This window comes from Lactuca saligna, chromosome 4 (assembly GCF_052625555.1).
Source record: "Lactuca saligna cultivar CGN05327 chromosome 4, ASM5262555v1, whole genome shotgun sequence".
In the NCBI taxonomy this organism is placed as follows: Eukaryota; Viridiplantae; Streptophyta; class Magnoliopsida; order Asterales; family Asteraceae; genus Lactuca; species Lactuca saligna.
Window position 1 is genome coordinate 129,438,109 of NC_136420.1, and position 7,872 is coordinate 129,445,980.

Sequence of the window (7,872 nt, forward strand, 5' to 3'; positions counted from 1 at the left end):
GTAAGTTAAAGAACCCTCGTGTTGCATATACTTGCCTTTTGTAGTATACCTTGTTCGCGGCAGCATTCCTGTAGTTACTCTAAAGTACTGTAACTCTGCTAAAAGTTGCACTATTGTGTTTGGTCTGTAACGCCTTTATGTTCAAATCTAATGTCTTTTACTTCTAAGTAAGTCCGACATTATCATACAACTTGAGTCAATTCGATCTGCACAATACCAGTTTCATGCGCACATCTCTCTCTCCGAAAGCACCTTTCTAACGAAACCGTCATTCCGGAACCCGGAAGTACTCATGCATAGAGTACCTCATATTTCTTATCCTTTCCGAAGAAACCTCAGCAAACCTTCCCGAAGTACCACTCGTAGAGTACGTCAAGTTCAATCCAAAGACCCATACGGTTGATCTATCGCTGAAGAATGTATACATAGGAGTGGTATATAATCAAGGTTCTACAGTTTTAGAATCGATGATTCTACTTTAATTCTTTTCCTCCTTGGGATGTCAGATTAAAGAATAATCATTTATTCGACTACCTTTTCAATCTTAATTATATACGACTCGTATACACGAGTCTGTGATTGATGAACCAAGTATGACTTCTAACATGAACTACAGGACGGAGACTGCCCAAGACTACGAGTGATCGCATCGTCATGCGAACAAATTTAGAACCCAATACGACTCCTATAACCAGATCGCCCTACGGTCTAACGCCCATGGAGATACAAGGACCGTCCGGACAAGTTAACGACTACCCAACAATGGAAATTAGAAGACCAAGCTTCTCACCCTGGAGAACTCCAGTCTTATTCTTCAAGAAGACAGACTTCAGCGAGTGCGATCTTACCAGCACTAATGAACCGGATCCCATCAGAACTCCGCAGTTAAACGTACTTGGGCGAGAGAAGTAATAGGATGGCTAACACCTTGGGAAGCCCTCGTGGTGCAGACCCCGACAAGATTTCCATTAGAAATCATTACCCTCTACCTCACATAGATGAATTGGTTAACCAACCGCAAGGAACTATTTACCTTTCAGAAATGGACCTAAGATCCGAATATCACAAGATACGAGTGTTAGCGAAGGATGTCCCGAGGAAAATCTTCCAAACTCAATACGGACACTATGAGTCCATAGTGATACCCCTCGGATAGGACCAATACGCCTGTAGTATTCAAGAACTTAATGGATAGGGTACATCATTCTTACTTAGATCAGTTCGTCATTGTCCTTGTAAATGACTTACTTATCTACTCCCGTAGTAAGAAGGAAATCATAAAGAGCATCTACAACAAACAATGGAAACATTACGACCATAGAAGCCCTTCGTGAAATTCTCTAAAAACGAGTTTTAGAAATTGAAGAGTCGAATTCTTGAAGCACACTATTAGTGATGTGGGAATTCCTGAGGACCCTTCCAATAATCAAAATCATTTAAAATTTGTCAACACCGAAGATGCCGATGGGAATTCACCAAATTATGGGTCTCGTTGACCTACTGTCGAGAGTTCATCCAGAACTCATCACGAATTACGAAACCTCTTATGAATTTGACCCAGAAGGGAGTGGCCCTTGACTGGGAAGAGAAGCAAGAAAAAGAAACCTTTGGAATTCCAAGGGAGAGACTAAATCCTTTTGGAATTCTCACACTGGAAAGGCTAGATATGCTTCGGAAAGCGTGCTAATCTAAATCCAGGATAGTTAGGACCTCTGGGATTCTTGCCCGAATCGGCCCTGTAATTCACAAACCCAACCTACACCGCGAACTTAATAACGTACATTTTACCCTTCACGTCTCGAACTCGAAAATGTACCTTTCCGTTAGGACTCTCGTAATCCCACTCGACGAGATCGAGATCAACGAGAGACTTTCCTTCGTGGAAGAACTGTAGTAACCATCAACCAAGAGGTCAAGCAGACGAAGCAACACTGCATCCCATTAGTGAAGGTTCGTTGGGCTACCAACCAAGGACCTGAATTCACTTGTGAGCGCGAGAACCAATCGATTAGTAAGTATCCCCACCTCTTTGCTCGATTATTCATGCCTAAACCTTTACCTAAATTCTAATTTCGGGACGAAATTCCCTCTAACGGGGGGATGATGTGACAACCCCAAAATTTTCATCCAGTTCAGTCTAACACGTCATTGAAATTCCTGCTATCATTTAGCACAATTAGGAGTTTATTAGAGCGTTCTAAGCCTTGTACACTTAAGGAATAAGTGTTGGAGTTTATCTGTTGAATCTATAGCTCAAAGAAGAAGTCTGGAACACCTTGACCAGGAGTTCACGGCCACCACATGGGATTTTATGGCCGTAAAATCCATGTGGGCCTTAAACTCCTCGTATAAGGTGAAGTTATGGCCATTTGTTTCATTCCTCCCATTTCCTTAGCTAAAATCCTCTCAACTATCATCCCGATCTTCGTCCCCGATCTTCAAATCTTGTAAGTTTATCGTCCTAACTAGTTGATATCTTACATGAACTAGTAATCTTACATGATTTCATCCGTGAAATCATTCCATTTTGTAGATCTTCAAGTTTCACCAAGAACACACACTAGTGTTCTTGGCCAAAACCGACCATTGAAGCTCCTAGATCGTAAGTACTCTTGTTCCAACTCATTGTACACTAGGTTTAACATGTTTAGGGCTTAGAAAACATTAGTAATCACATAATTCAAGGAGTTTACGGCCAAGACATGTTTTTCGGCCATAAACCCCTTTTAAGGGTGCAAATGACACCCTAACACTTTAATAAGCCTTGGAACTTAGCATAGAACCTTACACCATTGCGCTAGGGACTTCAATACACGAAATGGTACTTTATACCATGAGTTTACGGCCGTAAACTCATGGGGAAGTGGTCCCCAGGACGTAAACACCATACAAGGCCATTCTTGGACCTTAAACCCACACAACCTCTTGTTTAAGCCTTGGAACACTTAACCACTTAATTCATAATAGTTTTAAACCTCATTTGGTGGCCCAATTGAGAGTTTAAGGCTAGGAGTAAACTCCCCTAGGCCGTAAACTCCAAAAAGTATGGTCCATTAACCATAAACTCCCTTATAAGGCCTTGCACTCCTTTGTTGCAACCAAATGGCCTCCTAACACTTTGACCAAAGTGTTTTCCTCACATTAGGATGTTTATACATGTCTAATTAGTGTTATAATCACTAATTATATATACATATGTCTTCATATGTTATTAGGATCATTGTGTGTGTCTAAGTCTTCACTTGACACCAAGCACTTGTTCCGACACTTCTATCTGATCCACTCACTGCAGGTGAGTTCATACCCCTTAATTAACCTTTTAAATGTTTTGTAAATGTTTATAAATGCTTTAGGGGGGGGGGGGGGGAATACAAGTTGAATCGTGCTAGGTATTATGTCAATCACAGTGATTAATAATTAGCATGCAAATGAATTTACTATACGTTAACTGTTTTACCAAACAGATTTCTTCAAATGACTTTCTTAAACGTTTTTTTTACATGTTTAAAACTCTTTATCAAACTGTCTTACATACTGTATGTTTCCTTTCAAACTCTGTTACAAATGTGTTTCAAACAAAGGTTTTCCTTATACTTAAACTGTCTTATCAAACAAAATACTTTCAATCGTTTTATAAACTGACATCAAGTCATCGTTTCTTAGTATTAAACTTTTCAAAGGTTTTACACAACTTCTTTTATGCTTTTATATTGTCAAATGCATGCCTAGATATGTATAGTTATATAAATAATTTTTAAAGGACTTAGGACGGTTAGCTCGCTTTATTTCCTTTTCCTCGTTAGGATGTGGCCTTAGGGCATCGGTTGCTCTTCCGAATGTCATCTAAATATTAGTTATATATCATATATACATATATAGACATAAAAGTTCCCTTAGTCAGTTCAGTACCTTTGGGTAGCAAAGGCATACTTTCGGTTATACACGTACTTCACTAGTAACTATAATAGCTATAGTTAGGAGATACTACTTACCATTCTAAGTACAAGGAATCACACAAGAGTCAGTTCGTTCATGAGTCTATACTAATACATTACATGTTACATGAATACGTTTACATAGATACGCTTACATGAATACGCTTACATGAACACGTTTACATAGATACGTTTACAAGAATACGCTTACATAAATACATTTACATAGATACACTTACATGAATACGCTTACATAAATACGATTACAATAAACGATAACAGAACAGACATAAAAAGGTGTTATAGCATGGAACAATTTCAGGATCTAACTATACCAATGAATCACTAATGCATGGTGATAGTTATATTGGGTATACATGATCATAATAATGTGGATGTTCACGGCTTGCAATCATGCATGGGTTGCGTTTGGTTCCCAAAATCTCTTGACAGGGGAGCGTTTAGTATGGGATATAGCCATCACATTATGCCTTAACCCTCAATTAAGGCAAATTAGTACAAAAGTAGTCACTTATTACAAATACTACAATACTTACACTATATATACGACAATTACAAAAGGATAAAACTTCATTTAATATATTATTAATACCTTTACCATGTGTCATATTCACATAATCGATGAGGTAGATTAGATTGAATAATAATAGTCGTACAGTCGGGTCTTGGTATAAGGCAATTTTTAAAACAGTCGGGTCTTGGTAGAGGGCTACTTTCAAAATAGTCGGGTCTTCGTAGAAGGTTACTTTCAAAACAATTAGGTCTTGGTAGAAGACTACTTTTTATAGTAGTAGGAAATATGAGATTTTTCTAGGGTTTTCAAACGTTTATAGTTACTTACAAACATTTTCATACGTATACAAACTTTCTCTAAATGTTTACAAGTCTTTACTTTATAGTTTTACAAATCAAAGATACATTAATACTTATGAATTCACTAGCTTTATTGCTATTACTTGCTTTCAAAATAACTTGTATTCTCAGGTCACAAATAGACAGGTGTGACGACCAGGTTTTGTGAAAACGGAGCAATCGAGACTCGTCTTTTATTTTAAAAATTCATTATGTTGTCTTATACTATGAAAGAACACACATATATTTAAAATTATACTATTAATGCAAGGGATGATGTTGTTGCTTGTTTACTACTTTACATTGTTGTGATACATTACATGACGTCCTCCACCCCAGAACGTTTCCGCCGTTCTCGGGTTTGGGGTGTGACATTTATGCTTCTTCTCCTGCATCATTCATGGCTAATTTTTCAGATTTTGAAGGTTTTGTAGTTTCAAATTTAACTGAGGATGGTGGGGAGTATGTTTTAAAGGGGCTATCAGAAGGTGAAGATGGGCTACTTTCGTAAAAAATGGAAAACGCAGATCTAGTTCGTTCCACAAGGAACTACATTGTGGTGTGGTGAATTCTGGAGGTACGGAAGAGGATGAACCAAAGAAACCAGCTAGTTTTTTTTTCTCTTTGCTGCTTATTTCTTTAGTTTCCTTGCATTTCTTTCAATTTCTAGATCAAAAGCTAAAGGTGTACCCGTACGGAAATTTCTAGGCATAAAACTATTAGAAGCACCGTGTCTCCGGCAAAAGCGCCAATTTGTTAGTACGATGTCGTGGGCGTATTAACCAAATAAAATTTTTACTGTTTGTTGCACTAATAATATAGCATAAGGAAGTACGGTCGAAACCTCAGGGACACAGCCTAATGGTCAATATCTTTTTGTATCAAGCACATTCTAGTCAATAAAACATAAATTATCAAAAGGGGTTTTTGAATTAAACTAAAAAGTAAAATTTATAGTAAAATAAACTAAAGAAAAATCAAAAATAAAAACAATTTGACTTCTGATGCGACATTCGTAATCATGTAATCTGTTTAGAATGTGTTCTATCTAAGCTAGTACTGAGAAAAACTAATAAGCTCTAGTATAATCTCTTTTACCTAATTAAATTAACCAAAACAAGCTCTTCAGTTGATCCTAACTTTTTACTGTCCAAATTAAATAAGCTTTTAATTAAGATCAAAAAAGTTGCATTAAGATCTGTGTAAAATTCTCAACGATACCTAATACTTCTCACAAGCTCAGAAGCGAAAATATATGATATTTCAGTTTATATCAAAGTTAAATCCCAAACATGGAACCAATCTGATACTTGTTACTTATTACCAGTTGACAAGAACAATTCCAAATTCTATTAACTGATTAACATGAATGATAAAACCATAGCTAGGTGATCAGATTAACAAGAATTAAAAATCAAACGTTCATTAAGCTCAAAACTGAAAAATCAAGATAGAAACACAAACAGAAAACCATATCAGATAACTAATCATATGAAATGTACAAGTCTATACAGAACTGAAAACTAGGGTTTAGCCAGACATGGCTAAAAACGAATCTAAACTAATAAAAAGAAATGTTAACTGAATAATATTCTAAGGTAAGGGTGTGAGATTATTCATAGCCTTCAGATCTTCATAAATCGCCTTCAGAAGTGTTTTTTGTCGTTTGAAACAGTCCAACCTTCGAATCTGATCATGAGGGTCATATTTATACTCAAGACGGAAGCTTTCGAAGAAAGTAAATGAAAAAAGTGATCGCAAATAAGGATTATGCAATCGCAGAATTATGATTTTTTCTAGATTTACCCTTAAATGATGTACAAAACTATTTTCAACATATTCAAAGCTTCGGGACAAAAATACGATCGCAGATTTTTGAATTTATTCAAGAATTGCGTTTGAATGAAGTACAATGTCATTTATGAAGTTTTAGGGGTTATGTGTCAAAAATGTGATCACAGATACTGCTTATGCGATCATAGACATTAGTTTCTCTTCTCAGATGGCATCCAGATGACTTATTTCAGCTCTAAAAAGCTTTGGTACATTTATGCGATCGCAGAAACAGAAAATGTGATCGCAGATTTGAGTTTTTGGCTCATTTCAGACATGATTCTTCAGTTTAAGCACTCCATGTTATTCCTTAGCATCCTTCTTCAGTTCCAACTCCATTTAAGCTCCAAACATGTATCAAGATGCTCCCAAAATATTGCTCCATTAGAAATATCTGAAAATGACACAAAAATACTAGCAGTACGGGAATTCTGATAAAACACATGAGCTGAGCATTATTTAAACTAATGACATGAAAATGTACAAATTATGATGCAAAATGCTAATAAAACTACCCTAAAAGATGCATAAAATGGTATCTATCAAAGGGTATGTTTTTACTGCTGATAAGTATCTTGTTACTCCTGTTTGTCGTATGTGTGAGATGTTGTAGTTCTAGTTGTTATTCGCAAGGCGAGTCTTCTCACTACATTAACTGTATGCTGACTAGTTGGGTCTTACTTGTTGATGTGTTTTGTGTAACTGTGTTGTTGATATTTCTTAGACAACAGTGAGTCCACAGGATTGCGGATAATTCCCAAGGATGTTGATAATCCCTGCAATGTGTTGTAAATTCATATGGTTGTTGATAACACATAATTGTTTATTTTGTGAACTGTATGTAATATTTTAGGAACTCACTAATATTTGTGTTTATAGTTGTGGATTAATTATGTTTCAAGTATTTTAGATAATCGCAGGAAGACGAAGGTTTGACTGTATACTCTGGTTTTCAGATTTTAATACTCTGATTTGAGATTATTGTATTTGTTCACTTGGGATTTTTATAACTTGGATTTTATATATTGATGTTTTTTCTTGATTAAAAATGAATAATTTGGTGTTAAAAATCAGTGACATGATTCCTTCATTCATTCCATCACATTCACAACTTTCAACCCTGTCTCCATGATCAATAATAACATACGATAATTTAAAATTGAAAGATGTTTATAACTCATAAGTTTGCAAAAACCACTATTAGTTCCATCATGCAAGAAAAGTTGTTAAC

General features: G+C 36.1%; 1 pseudogene; it reads left to right on the plus strand.

Annotated features, from left to right (window-relative positions):
- Nucleotides 1-834: 834 nt before the first annotated feature.
- On the plus strand, nt 835-953 carry LOC145044762 (5S ribosomal RNA; annotated as a pseudogene).
- Nucleotides 954-7,872: the final 6,919 nt, after the last annotated feature.